General features: G+C 45.7%; 1 protein-coding gene across 1 annotated transcript in view; it reads right to left on the bottom strand.

Moving 5' to 3' along the window:
* LOC310916128 (sodium channel protein type 5 subunit alpha-like) overlaps positions 1 to 17,812 on the bottom strand; it is a gene marked incomplete at its 3' end in the record, with an annotated part of 88,596 nt that extends 70,784 nt beyond the window's left edge. The window contains exon 1 of the mRNA XM_083873431.1: positions 17,549 to 17,812. The remainder of the gene's footprint in view (positions 1 to 17,548) is intronic.
* Between the last annotated feature and the right edge of the window lie 758 nt (positions 17,813 to 18,570).

The following is an 18,570-nucleotide window of genomic DNA, read 5'->3' as shown; positions in this document are numbered from 1 at the left end:
CAAAGCCATCAGAATTAAAGGAACAAAAGAAACTAACTCGACTGCCAAGTAACTTGTTGAGGAAACTCTTCATCAGGAAACTCTTCCTCTGTTTTTGTGTGGTTAACAGAACATCAAGGAAAACAAAAATGACTGAAATTGTGTATTCAATAAGGAATCACACGTGACCAAATCTAAACAGACTTTATAGACAGACTGTGGAATACTCTTCAGTTCTTCAGTCCTTTGGGATCATAAATCCAAACTAAGAAGTCACTTAGATTCACACAAGCTTAAGTTTCACTGAAAGCAACAGAGATTCAAATTCCTAACTCACTTTTGAAAATGCAGCTCTGGGAGTGGATGAACAATGTTCCTAAGATGACTGCAAGGCAGATTTAAACCAGCCGATGTCTGGCCACATGATGCAAAATCTAAAAATGCCCCAGCTGTTCTATTCCAAATTTAAAGAGTGAAGGGTCAAGTTTAGATTTTTAAATCCCATAAAAATTCTTCATAATCTCTGTCTTAGGCTTCTATAACATAATTTTAATTTTCCTCTGGGATAGGAAATACCATCTGCAAGACATCTCTCAGGACTTTTGAGCATTTTCTTTTCCTCCACACTCTGAAATCTGAAGGATGATGGAAGCTCAAATGTGCCTGGAAAAGCTCTGGGACCTTCATGACAGCACACAAAGCTTCCATGATGCTGAATAGCCACTGCTGCCAATTTGTCTTATCTGAAAACCACGTTTCTTTCATCCAAGACCAATTTGAACATCCAGGAGCTGGACTCGAGGATCCTTGTGCTTTCCAGCTTAGAATATTTTTTCTTCTATGATTCTAACCCAGACCTGTGAAGTTTGATCGTCTTGTCCTGATGGTACTTCAATGTTAACACTTCCAGTCTCTGCCTGAATGAAAACAAGTAAGAATTGCCACATCTCCTCAACTTACATGAATAAAGCCAAGTGTGAAAAGCACAGCCGAACAAAAAGCCTTCTTGTATCTGCACTAAACAACACGGATAGCTGTGAAAATTAATGTAAAACTACTGTTTGAAAAAGGATGAAGCTTTTCCCTGTTCTAGTAGCCTGCACAAATCCATCCAAGTTCACTGAAGCCGTAGTTTGCAATTTAAAGTGACTTTAGAGGCATGTTTTTCCAGTGAGAGAAGCCCTCGCTCCACAACAATTAAAACTCATTTCACAGAAGAAACACAGACCTTGTATTTTTGCCACCACCAGGCCATTCATACTCAATCAAAATACACTCTGGTGACAAACAAAATAGTAGATTTTTAGGTGGGCTCCTCTCTTTCATTCAGCAACGTGTGCAGGATCCCGTTCTTTGTTCAGCCACAACCGTTGTTTTCTGCTTTCAGATGGAATTTGTCTATTTACAATGGATAGTTCCAGATAGTTTGCGTCTATTAGGCTCTGTGATGACAACATTGTTGTTAGCAAACAAGACTCTAACTGGACTCTGCATGACAAACAGCATATTTATTGACTCAATTTCTCTGAGTAAAGGATGCTTTCAAATAACTACTGCCTCTCCTATTCTGACTTCATTTTAAAATGAATTCATTAAATTGTCATTGATCACAGTCTATCACACAGGAATGATTTACTGAAGCTTGTACATTATGCGCTGAATTACTGTTGATTTGAACAAGCAGGGATCAAATGAATTATCCTTCCTGGACCTTGGGTTATTCTGACATTCTTCTTTTGTTAGGTTTATTCTCCTTTTTCCCATGGCCTGTTTGATGATGGGGACAACAGGGGTGTCCCTTCCTCCATCACCCAGTACTCCACAGGACCCAAAGTCCAGCACAAGGTAGAGCATGCTGCTGGCCCAATTTCCCAATCCTCCCAGTCCACAGCAGTGTGATAAACCAGCCCCCCCAGTGCAGGGGATGGTGTCATGCTGAGCACACCTAGGTCATGCAGTGCAGAGCCCCATTAGAGACCCCTGGACCAGCTCCAGATGAGTAAAAGCATCCACAGCAGCACATAACGATAGTAGGTCAGGTCCTAGAAGCAATAAAACCACATTAGCAGCATGTAAAACTATGCTAAGTAGCCTCTCTCGTTTTGCCCTGAAAAAAAAAAAAATAGCCTCCTCCAGTAGCTCTTTACTGCAACCATTTACAGGATCACCCGGGGTCTTTTTTTAGGTGCACAGCAAACATTGTCAGGGGTGTTTGGGCTGCCCCTTGGGCACAGTGGGATGGGAGGGATGATGGACCCTCAACAGCTCACTAAATCAGCCACAGAGAGATACTGCTGCTCTTCAGGGGAGTTTCCTCATGCTCAGGTTGTGACTGCCTGCAAAGAGGCAAGAGGATTTGGGCTGCTGGAAGAAGTGATTGGGGTTCAGGGGTTAAGGGGTTAAGGACACTCCAGTGTCTGAGAGCCCAGGAACCTGACTGCTGCTGAACTGAAGAAGCAGACACTTGAATGCAAGGGAAAAGACTCAGAAAATCTCCAAACTATGAATACTCAACCTTCCCCCAAAAAAGTCAGGGAAGCACAGCTTCCCCACCACGACACATTTACCGCTGTTATTAATATTTATCACAGCTGTGATAATAAGATAAATAAGCACATAAGAAAGGTAGATGGTCTCTGCAACAAGATTGTAACAAAGAGCCAAAATTATTTTGCACACAATCCATATTTCTTCCAAGGGACACAACCCTACAGCTGATACTGGGATGAAAGGGAACCCAGCAGAGATTGCACTTTTATTACATATTTCTCCATCAAGCAACTGATTCAAGTTTGCATTCCAAGTGCAGCTATGCTCTAGGCTTAAGAAAAATCTTCTCATTTGAAAGTCATTTCCCTCCCCTGCATCTGGGACAATCAGCAGCATGAAATGGAAAATATCAATAAATAAATATGCATCAGCCCAGAGTTCATGTTCAGTCAAAGCCAAGACCTGTGTGTCTTGCTAATGGACCCCAGCATCAAGAGGTTTGAAAGACTGAATTCTGATACTTCCAGCAAATCAAAGAAAATCTTCAACTGCGATTTGGGAAATTATCCTTCCTCCTCACAAACCTTGGTGTTCAGCTCATTGATCCAGGGCTCACCTCCCAGCCTGGGTTTTCCCACAGAGCAGAGAACTTCTCCCAAAGTCCTGAGTGTTTCAGCCCAGCAAGAGTGTTGAGAGGACAGTGTCCCAATGGTGCTGTTTTGTTGCAGTCTGCAGCTAAGGATGAAGTCAAAGAGGAGCACTTCACTGCTCAGCTGCAGAAGGACAGTGGCTGTAGGATGATGATTCTGGGTTTGACCCTGGTGTCATTTTTCTAAGCCCTAGTTATGTGTGGGTTGTCAGCAGAAACACAGAAGAAGGTGGCATGATCACAACTGTATTCCATGAGGGAAAAAGAGGGTGTTTGTAGTTGCCACCATATGACATGATGTGGGAGCATGTACCAGACTGTCATGTATCAGTATCTGGAGGATTACAAACCCCTGAGCCTGTCCCTCCATAAAAGGGATGCTTTGAGCTTTGGTGAAGTGAAGCAGAGCTGTTTTGCTGAGGCTTTCTGCAGAGAAAGAATTTCACCCTTAATGAGATGTAGGGGAATTTTCCCCCTTCTATTTCCCCGGTTCTCTCCAAATATCAGCTTCATCCTTCCAGTCCTGTGTTGGCCATATCATGCAGAGCCTGTGCAGTCACTCTCCTTGGACACTGAAAGAGCTCAAAAGAAGTTTTTACCTCCTTTCCTATGACAACCAAAATCCTGCACACACTCCAGAGTGAGAAATGCTTTCTTAAAAAAAAAAAAGGAAGTCAAGAATAACATTATAACACATAACAGGAGTGCTCGTGTTAGAATAGAATCAGTGACAAAACTGCAGCTAGAGAAATTGCTGGCCTTTTTAAGGGCTAGAAAGAATTTTCAAACACATAAGGAACAAAATGTATCCTTTAAGTACCTTCAGACACAACAGCACAGAAAAGGCAGAAATATTTCTGTTCTGTACTTGGGAAAAATCCATGCAATGGAGCAATAATATGTTGAGAATGACATTTCGCATTTAAGACCAATAAAGATGTACAAAAGGAGTATAAAATACCCTGGTTTCTTTAGCTAGACTTTCTTAATCAACAAGTTATGATAATTGAACCCAAGAGTTCCCACAAATCTGGCCAACGTGTACTCTGAATGAAGCAATTCAGTGTTTCTTTCCAAAGTACTGGGACATTGTGGTGAAGCACCAGAAGAAAACCACAATTGTAGCAGTGTTTTATGTGGATAAACAGAAAGATGTGAGTGGCTGAAAACTTTTCTGCCTTCTGGGGGAAAGAACACAAGAGCTGATGATGCAGGGCTTGGTTAATCAGGGCTCAGGGGACAGTGATAGAAACTGATGGGAACATTACCCCATTTCAATTCTGATGTCCAAAGCAAAGGGTTGTGCTGATAATTTAGAGAGGTTTATGGAGGTATCATTAAAGACAATTATTTGCTGAAAATCAGGCTCATGGTAAACGCTGCAAAGAGCTCGATCACACCAAAGGAAATGGAAAGGGATTAATTAATCACAGTACCAGCACCCTTGGACAAACACAGCTAAAACATTATTACTCCTTTCGTTATTACAGAGTACTTTGCACTCTGTCAGAATTATATAGAAGAATTCCAGTGGTCAAGAACTGGAACAAAAGAAATATTAATTAGGCGTAATGTGCACACTTTCAAGAAAATCATTTAACCATGCTTTACCAAAGACTAATAACCTACCAAAGACTGAAGGATGAAAAATCCATCCTGCTCAATTCCTCTTTCCTTGACAGTACATGCTGTAGCTGAAACAATACTAATTATGAAGAACCCCCTGCTATTCTGGAGACAGAGTAGATGGTAACAGTTTTATCTAATGGCTTTATAATCTCTAAATTATGGAGTCGAGCCTAAGTTTTCCAGCCATTGCTTTCTTATCCCACTACAAAGGAAAGGAAAGATGTAAGCCAAAATCATGCACTTGGGCTTCAAAACACCACACAATACGGTGTGCATGCAGCTCTGTTATAAAATATGATGGGAGGGAGGAGGAAGCTATCCTGACAAAAATAAGCAGATGCAACAGTGCAAAATGAACATTACTGCACAAATCTAGACAGGCTCAGGGTCCCTTGGTACAGAAAGATGTCTCAAATCTCTGCTCCCTTTCTGCATTAGTCACCCCACCACACCACCTAATTGGCACCCGGCCTTCCAGGGAGTGGGAGATAGTCAGCCTAAAAATAGCCTGTCCTCTGTTTTGGCTCCCCCCTCCCTCCAACCTCTCCTCAAAGGCACAAGGCTGCCAGTCCAGGGAAAAACATCCAGAAAAGCAGCAGCCTTAGCAGAGAGCCATGAGGTGCTTCTGGAGAGGGAGGGTCAGGATGGGGAACCACCAGGTGATGCCAAGCACAGCACAGGGGGTCTGGTCCCTGCCTGCCCTCCTGCTTCTGGGAAAGAGGGATTTCCAGCACCTGCAGCACACAGCCCAGCCCTCAGCCTCTCTGGAGGTGTGGGGACAGAGCCACACACACTGTCCCTGCCTTCCACGATGGTGGCCCCAGCTGACTCACTGCTGAAGCAAAGCAGCTGAGCTTGGCTCTTGTGGCAGATCCCACAGCAGCTCCTTCATTGTTTCCTGCTCAGAAACTCTCTTCAGACACCCCTTCACCCTGTGAAGGCCTTTTCTTCAACAATCCATGCAACTTTTGTTTCAAGGATCCAGCATTTGCAGGCAGCAAAGCCTCACAGGACAGTTTTTAATAGGAATTTCATTGACATTGGAGATCCTCACAGGACTTTGATAAACACTTGAACTTTAGTCTGACATTTATGTGCCTAAAACTCTGTATGAAGCCCAAATTAAGAGATCTTACACTCTGCTATTGATGCTTTCTCTCATATGCAGCTTTACAAAGCTCCAGAACATCACTAACATTTCAGAAAGCATTGGTTCTGCTTTGAACTGGATATGACAAGTCAAAATCAATTAGAGATTGATCTCAATACTGGTTTGGTTTTTTTAAATTTATTTTTAGCCTGCCATTTAGTAACCAAAGTGAAGAAATGCAATCAATGAAGTGAACTTGCTTTGCAGCAAAGCTTTTTCCTGGATTATAAGACATTTTGGGAAGTTTCTCAATCTCCTAAAGACAACAGTGTAAATAACATTGCTTATTGAATTCTGCAGAGTGCTCTAACAGCAAGACTGACGGGTAGCCTAATACATTGTGGAGTTGCTATAAGCAATGATCTCCCATGCTAATCACAACTTTCACATTCACTAAAGTTGTAAGAGCCTCCTGGAAGAAACCATGTACCAGGGAGTGACTCAAACATTTGCAATGCTAGCTGTGACTATAAAACTAGCTTTCAAACTGGCATTGGGAAAAAAATATTCTATGTATTTGACACCCCACACACCCAAATGTGTGAGATGCTGCTTTTTGACTCCTTCCCTGGGCCACACGATCCTGCAAAGCAACATTCACGTTCAGCTGCCACAACTTAAAATGAGCATGAAGTGATTGTGCTCTGCATTCAGGGTGAGACTCTGGACCACTGAAGTAAGGGGAGAAAATTCCCTTGCAAAGCCATTCCTCCAGCTTGTTGCTCAGGTTGTTTCCTGCCTGGGCAGGACTTTAGGTTACTGTTGGGAAGGAGTAACACAACAGGCACACAGAAGTTAAGGCAGGGCTGAGCCCTGGCCACCCCCAGGGACCATCACACCATAAAAACAGTGCAGCTGGCACAAGCCCCACCTTGGAAAACAAACTTCTCAACCTCAGGGCTGGTTGTTGGCAGCTGTGTGGCTGTGCAGGGCTGGTCAGCAGCACTCCCTGCCTTACAGAGCTGCCATCAGCCCAGGGATGAGAAGCTGAAAATCAAGGTGCCCAAAGGGAATGCATGGGATGAGGGACCTCCCTGAAAAGGTTCAGCCATGCAGCAGGAAATAGCCTCTGCATTTTGGGGCACGAGGGCTGCTGAAACAGATGCGGACAATACTGATAATCCCTCCAAAATATGGTTTAAACCACCACCCTCCTGATCCGGGCAAACAAACAGCCCTCAAAAACAACCTCTCTAACAGAAATAAGGCTTCTCTACTTAGACTACCCACTGCAAACCAAATCAAGGCACCGGCTTGCCACTCAAATACACCATTTTCAGTGCTGTGATGCCAATTCCTGTGCTTTCTCTGGCTCCTTGTGACCTTTTAAACTCGAAAATAACTCTGCACACAGTTCCCTCCTGTTCTTCTCCTCCTAGAGGCAGCTGGGCCAGCGAGGACACTCTGGAGAATGGGGCACAGCTCATTCCGTGCCTCTGCACTGGGTCTGCCTGTGACATCCCCACGATGGTTCCCAGCTCTGCACCACCAGCATTTATCCTTTGGGGTCAGAACACCCTGTGTCTGCTCATCAAGGAAAAAAGGCAGCCAGCACACATCCATGTCACTCACTCCCCGAGCAAGATCCTGAAGACTTTCTCCAATTGTCAGCTCTGAAATCACACCTCGGACACAAACACCCCGCGCAAGACACGGGGAAAGGAAACAAAAACATCCCATACAAGACCTCGGACACGAACACCGGGAAAGGAGCATTTTGACCCGGCCCCGGCGGCAGAGGGTGGGTTTGGTTCATCAGGGAAGGCAAAAGCCGCTGCAGAGCGAGGCGAGGAGGAGGGGCCCGAAGGTGGCTCTCAGCCACCTCCGTGCTCCTTTGATCCCGGGGCCGTGCTGGCCTCAGGCCAGTCCCTGCTGTGGGCTGTGTTAATCTGTGCTGGCCACGGGTGCCTCCCGGGAGGCTCGGTGGCAGCTGGAGATTACCGGGGTCAGGGACACCCTCCATTTTCCCTTCCTGCACTGATGGGCCGGGCAGGGCCTGAGGGAGAAACAGCCACAACAGGCACAGCCTCAGTGCATGGGCCACACGAGGCAGGGTGTCCTCAGCGCCATCCCGGCTGCCTCCCGTCCTGGGCTGCACCAGCTTCTTGCAATGGCTGTGGTGCCTTAAGTTTTAGCTTTCGTGTATTTCAGGTTCTGTGCTGCCCAGGGGTGCAGTTCTGAGCCTCACATTCAGTGTCACTCAGCTCTTCACAGAGCAGGGAGACAAAACAGATCATTTTCCTGCTGAGGACCAAGGGCAACTTTCAGGCCCCAAAGCACAAACAAGGGTGGACTGAAGGGAGGAACAAGAAGGCCGAGACCTCACAACCTGAAGCTGGAATTGGACAATTAAACCCCAATATGCAAATGCACCAAAACTTATAAAAATGTTAAGATCTCATGACTGGCTAGCCATTTTTGTGACCATTCTAAATCCACCTTGGGTGTAGCCCTGGTCAGGCTCTTGTCCTGCCCAAGGTGTATCCTGGAGGCCTTTCAATAAATACCTACTTGATTCTCTAGCTCTGTCCACTCTCTGTTTCAGGTCAGCCTTCCCAAGGCATGAGCTGGGCACACGTGTCCCATCTGACACCACAGCAGACAGAGCAGCTCCCAGCAAAATGGGGAGCACGCCACTCATGGGGCTGGAAATTGCATTTTCAATATCCTTGCTTTGTTCCCTATTTGGGTGGTTGTTTTTGTTTCTTTAGGTGTTTTTTGTATAAATGTGCACATATAAATAAAACTTGTCTTTTATATATAGGTATTAATCCCTATCTGATGCACATAAGGGGACAGCAGTGCCAACACAGTCCAGCATTCCCCCTGCACACAGGGAGACTCAGCTGCAAAGTTGTGGGGCAGGATTAAAGAAGGAGGGGACATCATCTTTGTCCCTCTGTCACCTCCTCCAGTCTTTCAACAGGACCAGGATCTCTCACAGCTCGAGGCACCACCCTTGGTACCCGACCCCTGACATTCACTCCTCAGACACCAAGACTATCCACAACCTCCTGAAGCCAACAAGAATCTTCAGCAGGCTTGGATCCAGCCCTGAATCCACATGATGGAGCCTTTTCAGATTATTTCAAAAGGCACTGAGACCCCAGGGCTTTGTTTGCAAGCTCCCTTTAAAACTATGCAATTATAACCCACACCAGATCTCACAGACCTGGGTGGTGGAGGTGAAGCAGTCACTGGCCTAACAATTGGACACTGAACATAAATAGAATATAATACGAAGTAACATAGATAAAATAGAATATAATATGGAGTAAAAATTCTGTAAACTCACATTACTGAACTAATGCAGTCCCTGTGGAACTCTGCTGGATTCATTGATGTGTAGTGTGTGGCTGGGTCACCACACAGTCACTTTCTTACATATGATGCTCCTTTGAGCCTCTCTACTCTCAACCCAGGAACATCCTTTACAGCATTTGCAAAAGGCAAACATCCCTTAGTCCTGAACCTCTGAATCAAGTTGTCCAGTGGGTTCAAAAGCTACAGAATAAGACAGATACACACACTGGTAAACCAACAGACAAGCCAAGCAACAAAAGATGAGTTTCAATGGTTTGTGCAACTAACGACTACACAGAAAATCAGAATTTCCTGTGCAACAAAAGCATTATGCTATTATTTCTTATAGTTAACAAATTCAAGTACTGAAGGAATATGAAAGACATTATTACATCTGGCATAATAGTTACTTAAAAACCACCTAGGAGACAGCTTTAGAAAATTCCAGAGAGAGAATGATGTTTCGAAATGTCATGTTGGATCTGAAGAAGTCAAAAAGAGCTTTATCTTTGGCTTCATCAGGCTCTGGATCAGGCCCTTAAAATAGTTCTGGAAATGCTCCAGAAGACTTATTTCAGCTACATTTAAGCTCTGCGCTTTGCAGCTATTCAGTAATTTTCTCTGTTAGTGTTAAACTGTCCAGGGAACTTTTCTGCTCGTAAACAAATCCTCCATCTCCCTTCTGTCGCTTTCACATCGACACTGCATCACTGACTTCAATAAACAGTCTCCTGATTCACCCTGTTATGAGACACTGAGCAGAATTAGGCACCAGAGATGTGTCTAAAAGCCTTGGTTTCAGGTTCTGAACATCACTTAGACTAATTAATAAAAGAAAACCACAGCCCAGAATATTTCAATGTTTTTGGATCACAGCCTCATACGCAGCCATTTGCTTTATTCCCAGGAGTCTACAACCATCATTTTGGGGTGTTTTTTTAGTATTGTTATTATTATTTTGAGGGTCTTTTATGCCATTCTCCAAACCTGTGTTAAAAAAGGTGGTGCGTGACCCAGTGCAGTGTTCCCAGGTTCTTTCTGACCTGTCCTAAGAAGCAGCTAAAAAGCTTTACTGGGTCCTGACTATTGAGCACACAACACTCAGAGCAAGACTCACCAGCCCAGCACTGCTCAGGTTTCACCAGACAGGGAAAACCCCAAGAAACTTTTAACCAAAAGAATAATTTTTCCCAGATGTAACAGCACTTGAGGAGCAGAACTGTGTTTCACAACTGCCAGAAAAGGCAAGTTGTTCAAGCCAGGACATCTGTACACCTCGCAGGTGCTTGCTCAGACACCGTGCGGACACAACAAAACTTTTGGGGGTTGTCAAGTTGAGCAGTTTCCTAAAAAAAGCAAATTCAGAATAACTCAAGCAAAATTTCCACCAAGCACAAGGGGACGCAAGGATTTTCCTAGGAAAGCTTCTACCCCAATTTTATCCTACCCTGAAGGATCCAGAGCCTCAGTTCCAACCTGCCTGAATCCAGCAGGAAGAGGAGCATGATGGACCTACAGGAAATTTGTTCTAGAAGCACTCAAGTACTTCTTTGCTAAAGTACTACTACAGAAGTGTCATAAAATGATGGGGCAAGGGAAAAAAGCACAGAAAGGATTTATTTTGTCTTTATCTTCCCTTATTCATATGATAATTCCTCTCTTTTTTTTTTTAATTATTCCTTGTAGCTATGACGTATGGTTTCATAACAACTATTTACTCTTCTCCCTTTATCTAACAGCTGTCTGCTGAGAAAGACGGAAAAATAAACCAAACATGTTAAAACCAAGAGAAACTATTCATATGCCATGTATAATTGCAGGCTGTATTTAAGTCTTTGTACATTATCTTTCAAATTATATTTAGTTTCAACAGGAGGGGAAAAAAATCCCCCTTACTTTCTAAAATTAGCAACAGAATTTGTATATTGTTTTCAAATCCAACTGCTCTTCCTCAGAAACTTCTGCCAGGGAATAATTAATATCTGGAGACAGGGAATCTGCCTGGATCAGATGCATTTTGACATTGGCCCACTAACGGTCACCTAGAGCGAAAAACGGGGGAAGTCCTCGGGGAAAGGGCTGCGTAAATCTGGATTAGCTCTGCTGAAGTCGAACAAATCGATCTGGATTTACGCCGGCAGAGCCGAGGAGAGGATTCATCCCTCCGCCTGATGGACGCGGGGAAGGGAAGAGCTGCGAGGACCTCGGCAAACCCGGGGAACTTTGCCGAAGGGGTGATTTCCCAAGGGACCCGGAGCTCTCACCACGGAGCGGCTCAATGGGAACTACACGCGCGCACCGAGCCAGATTAGACCTCTCGACGTCAGACACTGTTGAAAAGAGATAAAGACGGAGGGGAAAAAAAACCCAACAATAATAAAACCCGCACAATTGTTAAGATACTTGCAGTGCTTTGCAGAGCCTCCCGCTGCAGACACGGCTGGCAGCGCCTTTGCCCCTCCGGCAGCACGGGAGGCGCGGGGCACAGCGCGGTGCCGGAGCCGGGGACGCACCGGAGGCGGTGTCGGAGGCTGGGGAACCAGGCTGGGGGACCCGGCTGGGAACGATGTGCGGTGTCGGAGGCTGGGGAACCAGGCTGGGGGACCCGGCTGGGGACGATGTGCGGTGTCGGAGGCTGGGGAACCAGGCTGGGGGACCCGGCTGGGAACGATGTGCGGTGTCGGAGGCTGGGGAACCAGGCTGGGGGACCCGGCTGGGACCGATGTGCGGTGTCGGAGGCTGGGGACCGGGCTGGGGACGCGGCTGGGGCGATGTGCTCGGCCCCGGGGAGAGAGAGAGGGCGGCAACGTCACGTCGCGCTGGCTGGACTAATATGGGGAGCAGCGACAGCCAGAAAATCCGTCCGGAAGGAAAGGACAACCCCTGTAACACGAGAGCCAAACGGGGAGCAGGCAACACCCCAGGGGGGTTTGGAGAGTTTAGGGCTTCCCAAGGGATGGCACCGCCGGCTGCAGGCGGGATGGCAGGGGCAGGAGCGAGTTGGGTGCAGGGGGGTTCCTTCCCCACAGCACTCAGCCCTATTAATTTTTATTTACTGGAAATAACCAGAAGTGATCCCTCTGTGCTGGCCTGTTTTGGTTTTCCAGGACCAAGGTTCTGTTAAACCTGAAGCAAAGCCTGTTAGACCCAACATGCTGCAAACCCGCCGGGAGCACCAGGGGCGTATCCAGCCTCTGACAAAACTGTTCATTTTAGGGGGTAAAAGGGACCATTTCATTATGAGGAGGAAAAGAAACACAGAAAAATCACTTTAGAACTAATACAGTCTTCAAGAATGGATTTTGGCTTAGAAAGTTAGTCTCTATCTTCAGCTAATGGATCTTTACAAAATTGCCCATTAACAAGCTTTTTTGTATCTTTGTATCAAACAGATTCCTTTGTTTTCTCTAAAGACATAAAATCAACAGGGAAAAAAAAACAACAAACCTCAAGCACAACTCCCACCCCCCAAGACCCCTTGAAAGCCCTAAAACCTGGTTCACTGTTCACAACCAGCCTTCAAGTGCCATAAATATTGAAAAAGACTCATTTCTTCCAACACACCTTAATTGTACCCACGATCTGCATTCAGTCACTGAACATTTGCACACTTGCAAATAAAATCAGTAAAACTTTTTTCAGATATTCAATACCAGAGTTGGATTAAAATTAATCAAGTACAAGTTTGTAAGTAAAGTACAAGCTAATTAAGTACAAGTTGCAGATATCTTACAAACAATAACTTGAATGCAGAGTAGTTTTAGTACCTTAGGAATCCAGCAGGCTTTAAAAAGAAACTACAACCTGTTGCCAGGGCTCTCAGCATTGCAGTCAAAGACAAAAGTTTAGCAAACTGGGCAAACTCAATTCAAGCTGAGAGATGAAATAAATAATTCAGTAAAAGTATGGACTTATTTTTTCCATGACATAAAATAAAATCTCTAATTTTATCATTAAATGAAAAAGGGTAAAGAGAAAACTTGGAGCTTAGCAGAATTTATAATTTTTTCTGCATGTTTTGGTACAACAGTATTATTTGATGTGTCAAATCTCTACATTCAAAAAGCTCTTGCAATATGATGATAAAAATAAAACTCAGGCCATTCTTCTTATGCAGAACAGTGATTAACAGAGGCTTTGTTCAATACAAAGAGCAGTGAGGCATGTTTTTGCCATGAAAGATAAGGGATCTTTTGACACCAATGAAAATTTTGCACTTTAATGATTCACAAGGTGACCCCCTGGTGGGAGGCCAAGCTACACCTCCTCAACGGTGGGAGGGTGAGAAGATGGAATTTTTTGGTTGTTTTGCCATCTTTCATAGGAATTTGCCTCTGTGAACTCAGACTGATTAGAAACCTGGAAAGGAGAGGTACAAACGTGATTGTGACAGGTGGTACTGCATGAATTTAAGAAAATCACTGTCCTGAGCCAGCTGAGGGCCTGGGACAAGGGATAACTTTAATAAATGTGTTCTTATCCTTCTCCCAAGCTGAAATCTGGGATCTCATTCACTACAAATGGACAGCCTGGAGCTGATAACACCAGCTCCGGAATTATTGGGAAAGAAGTAAGGAAACACAATTCTAAGGGAAAGGAGATACATTTGTAAAGGTGAGCAGATCACCTGCAGCTGCCCTGAAAGGAAGACACCTTGTACCTAACAGAGCAAAAGAATCCTACACAACCAAGTTTCTGAACTACCTGGATCTCTTCAGTGACACAAAAACTGCCAGAAGGAGAGAGGAGTTAGGGACATTCCAGTTCTGGAAAAGTTTTCTTTTCCTCATTATTAGTAACTCTAATTACTTTGAAAGAAGAGCAATGAGATAAATCCTGTAGAGCCAGAAATGTGACCTGATTTCCTTCCTGATTTAGAAACTGTCACTTTGCAAGAGAAACCCAAAAAGACAGAGCCAGGTCAAAGTGGGCTCCTCAGTTTGGTCTGCAGAGTAAATAATAAACCAAGATCAATCGAAATATAACCAGGGTTTCCTTTTGCTAGGGGTTCATACAGATGATCCTATTTGAAGGATAAATAAACACATGTTTATCTGAACTGATTGCAATCATCCATGACACCATGGAAGAGATAATCGCTACAAGCAAACAGAAATATACCCAACAGACTTCATGTATTTTGCTCCAGGTTAGATTGTGAAAGGGAGACATGATGACAGAACTCCAGCTATAAATTGCTTCATACCATGATTAAGGCCCTACCTCAAGACAATGTGTAAACATAAAGCAGAAATCCAAGTGGATGTGTACGAGTAATGCTGCTTCTGTGTTACCAAAGTTCTGTTTAAGAGAGCTAAGAAATTAGTTGTTGTCAGCTTTTAAGAATCAGGGCTATAATTTTCCAGAGTAAATCTTGAGCACCCTCAGACACAACTTATGAGGTAGCAATTTTCAGGAAGAGCTGAGCACCCACTCTCTGAAAACAACAGGTCCCTTCTATGTTTTTCAAGTTGAGCTTCCAAAATCTAAGGTACTAAAGGTGATAACAGATAATAACAAGTTCCTTCTGAAAAGCAGGACTAGGATTTCCAAATGACCACCAACATGTTTTAATATGCAACCCAAAATGTTCTTTTCTCCCATACAAGTACAAAGGATTCTTTTGAGACACTAAACAGAGAAAGGTAATGAGAAGTAAAACCAATCCCCTTTAATATGATAAATAGGATATTTAAAGAAATTAAAGGTAACTATGTTTCATTAATCTCCCAGGCAGGATGACATTTCTAATCGGTACATTTTTAAACATAATTTTGACAACGCATTTAAATCAAGAATACAGCAACTACTCAACCTGTAACATGTAAAGGTCCTGGGAGGTGGTAGCTGGTGCCACAGGTGTTAGTCCATCACAGCGAGAACCGAGGCCACTTTCTGGCTCAAGCCAGGAATAAAATGCTCTCAACTCTGTTTCAGTTTTAAAGTCTGTACCCATGAGCTGTCATTCAGAGTCACAAAGTCCCGTGGTCTACATACCCCCTTCATGGTCAAGGTATTTAGACTACATACCCAATGATGCAACTGAATACCTTTGTGACCTCTGACGAATGATTGAGGCCATGAAACAGGATCCGTTCCCTGCCACACTGTACAGAGCCCTGGCATGCTTTAAATCTGCAGGGGCTCCTTGCAGCACAAACCACTTCTGTGTGAGAACTCTGGCTTTAGAAGCTGACCCTTCATGCTTGTAAAACCCTCAGAGCCTCAGACAGAAGAGCAAAACTGCGCTCTGGATGATTCAGAGTGAGTGGCAAGAACTGAAAAAAACCAAGTTACAACATCCAACTCCAATCATGAGCAAGTTCAGGAAAATATTAATCTGTGATTATTTCTGGCAATACTGTGATCTGCCCCCTACCAAAGTTACATAAACTCCACGACTCAAGGCTGAGATCTTTTGGTACATTAATTTAAAAATACCACAACTTCCATTGCTTACGTGTTGAGACTTTTGTCCCAAAACCAAGAGATTTTTTATTAAGGACCCTCTGTCTCTGAAGCTCTCTGTCAACCACATTTGCCACTTGAAAAGGCTGCACCAGAATAAAATAATATTAACAAAACCAGTGGATATCACTCCAATTCCAGTTGTATCATTCCAATCCTGTCCTGATGCTGGGCTCCCCTCAACTCTTTCAGAGCCAGATGTCTCATCAAGGCAATGCTCCCCAAACCAGCAGAAGTGACACTTCCAAAACCACCACTTTCTTGGTCCGTTAGAACAAGAGGGTTTCACTGCTCACTGCCTCACAGCTCTGACCTTTCCAATTCTCTGCCACCACAAGCTTATAGGATCTGCCGGATCCATCTGCGTCTCCACCTGCCCTGCTTCCCCACGCCAAAAGGACGGATCAAACATACGTGTCTGAAAACACATCCCTGCTTTTTCTTCGTACCACCCAGGGGGGAACTCCCTCGCTGGTTTAAGATGACAGGAAGCCTCCAAGAGCACTTCTGCCAGACCCCGAAATCCTGGGAAATTGCAGCAAAATGAACTTCAGCACCTTGGACAGGACACACAGACAGAAAATCGCCGAAATCGGCTCATTGGCCCCGAAAATGCTGTGCCTGGACATGACCCTCTAGGACACATCTGCGGGCCTGTTTATTTTTAGTATTGACAAATCCTCTTTGAATCACCGTGTTTATTCCACCATCCGCCGTGTGTTTTGGGGAGAGCTGCTGGCCAGCCCCAGCAGTGGGAGAAATTGGGGTCACCAACTCTGGATCCAAAGCTTGTCTGCAGGAGCAGCCACTGCCCCAGTTGTGTCTGGAAAAGCTTGGCTCAAGCACTCACAAGACTCAGCTCACCCCTTGCATGGCAAAACAAGACCTGTTGCCATAGATGTTCCTGGCTCATGTGTTTCTTCACTTTTTAGAAGCTCATCCCCACCTCCTCACCCAAATCTCCAAGAAAAATAAAGTTGGAAGGTCTGGTTTATTCCCATTGCAGCCACACTTCGGTTGCATAAGTTTTGCTTTAATTTAGCTTTCGTTCTCTCTCGTGGTGCTTCCAGTATGTCACTGCTCCCCTCGGGGCTGCCTTGATAAAACCACGATCACCTTGCTGGAGCAGCAGAGTTCTCCCTGATTTGCTTTTATGTACATGAGCCAAGTCAAGTTTTTCATTTGTGCCGGTAAAAACTCCAAATTTTTTAAGCAAAGCTGTTCTACAAACAGCCTTGAGGTGCTTGGTGCCATTAAGAAACACACTTAAAATATGTCAGTTCTTACAACAAGTAATACCAGTAACACCCTCATGATACAGAAGAACGATACATTTTCCCTGCCACCACAGAAACAACCATTCCAGCTCATTTCTTCCCTTCAACACCTGCCACTAGATTTCCACTCCAACACATCTGACACCACGTAACACCAACTGAACAATTGCTGAGTATTTTCTGTGTTGTTTGTTCTTCCCGGCACTTCTGGAAGATGGAAACTAAACCGACTGTCTGCCAGAATTACCTTTAAACAGCGATATGATTTTATATCCTCTGCTTCCACAGCCCGGCTCAAGCTTTGCTACGCCAAGTTCCCTGTGCTCCAGCCCCCGGTCCCCTCTGCCGCTCTGCCCGGACGGGACGGTCGCGGTGCCGGTGCCGCCGCTCCTCCCGCCTCGAGGGAAACTTCGGGGAAGGGAAAAGGCCGGCACTACTCATTCCTCCTCCGTGACACGCTCTGAACCGCGGGCATCCTTTCCGTTTCTTTCTTCCCCTTCTTTTTTATTTTTTTTTTTTTAATTTTTTCTTTTATTATCATTTTATTAACGAGCAAACAACCAAACATTTTTTTTAAAAAAAAAAAAAGAGAGAAAAACTTACATTGGTTTATTTAATTTTTCCTGCTAAACCAAGAGTCCCAGAGCCACTTCATTGTATCCACAGAGTTTTTAGTCCGGGAGCGGTCCCGTCCCGCGGGGAGGAAGGGCCCGGCTGCCGTGCGCGGAGCGCGCTGCCCGCCCGCCGCCGAGCGCGCATGGCTCGGAGCCGCCGCGCCGTCTGGTGCGGCTGCCGCGGGAGCCGAGCGGAGCCAGCGCAGCCCCGGCCGGGCGGCGGGGGGGAGTGGGGAGGGATGGAGGGGAGGGATAGAGGGAGGGAGGGAGGGAGGGAAGGAGGGATAGAGGCAGGGAGGGAGGGATGGAAGGGAGGGAGGCACCGCCCGCCCCGCCGAGCGCGGCCGGGGCGGCCCCGCAGCGCCCCCTGCCGGCGGTGGGGGCAGAGAGGGAGGGGACACGGCGGGGAGGGAGAGGCGGGAACAGAGCGGGACAAGGCCGGGAAACGGGGGGCGAGGGAGGGGGACAGGCCTGGGGTGTGCGGCGGGGAGGAGAAATGGTGGGAGAGAAATGGTGGGAAGGGAGAGCGGGACAAGACCGGGAGACGGGGAGCGAGGCCAGAGGTAAGCGGCGGGAAGGAGAAATGATGGCAGAGAAATGGTGGGAAAGGAGAATGGGGAACAGAGCAGGACAAGGCCGGGAAATGGGGGGCGAGGCAGAGGGACAGGCCTGGGGTGTGCGGCGGGGAAGGAGAAATGATGGCAGAGAAATGGTGGGGAGGGAGGAAGGATGAGAAGAAGGGGGAGATGGGGAAGAGGAGGATGAAAGAGGCACCGTGGAATGAGATGGTGGACTGGTAGAATCACAGACTTTAGTTTGGCAGCAGGAAGTGTGGTGAGGGAACAACATTGTCATAGACTCGTTCAGTTTGGAAAATAACGCCAAGGTCATCAAGTCCAACTCTTAAACCAGCATAGCCAAGTCCACACTCAGCCCTGTCCCCAAGTGCCACATCTGGTGCCAGGCTCTGGGGAGCAAGGGCGGGATGAGTGCGACTGGGGGAAAGGTGGG

Source organism: Zosterops lateralis (assembly GCF_965231275.1).
Source record: "Zosterops lateralis genome assembly, chromosome: 1".
NCBI classification, from domain to species: domain Eukaryota; kingdom Metazoa; phylum Chordata; class Aves; order Passeriformes; family Zosteropidae; genus Zosterops; species Zosterops lateralis.
This window is presented reverse-complemented; position numbering and strand designations above follow the sequence as displayed.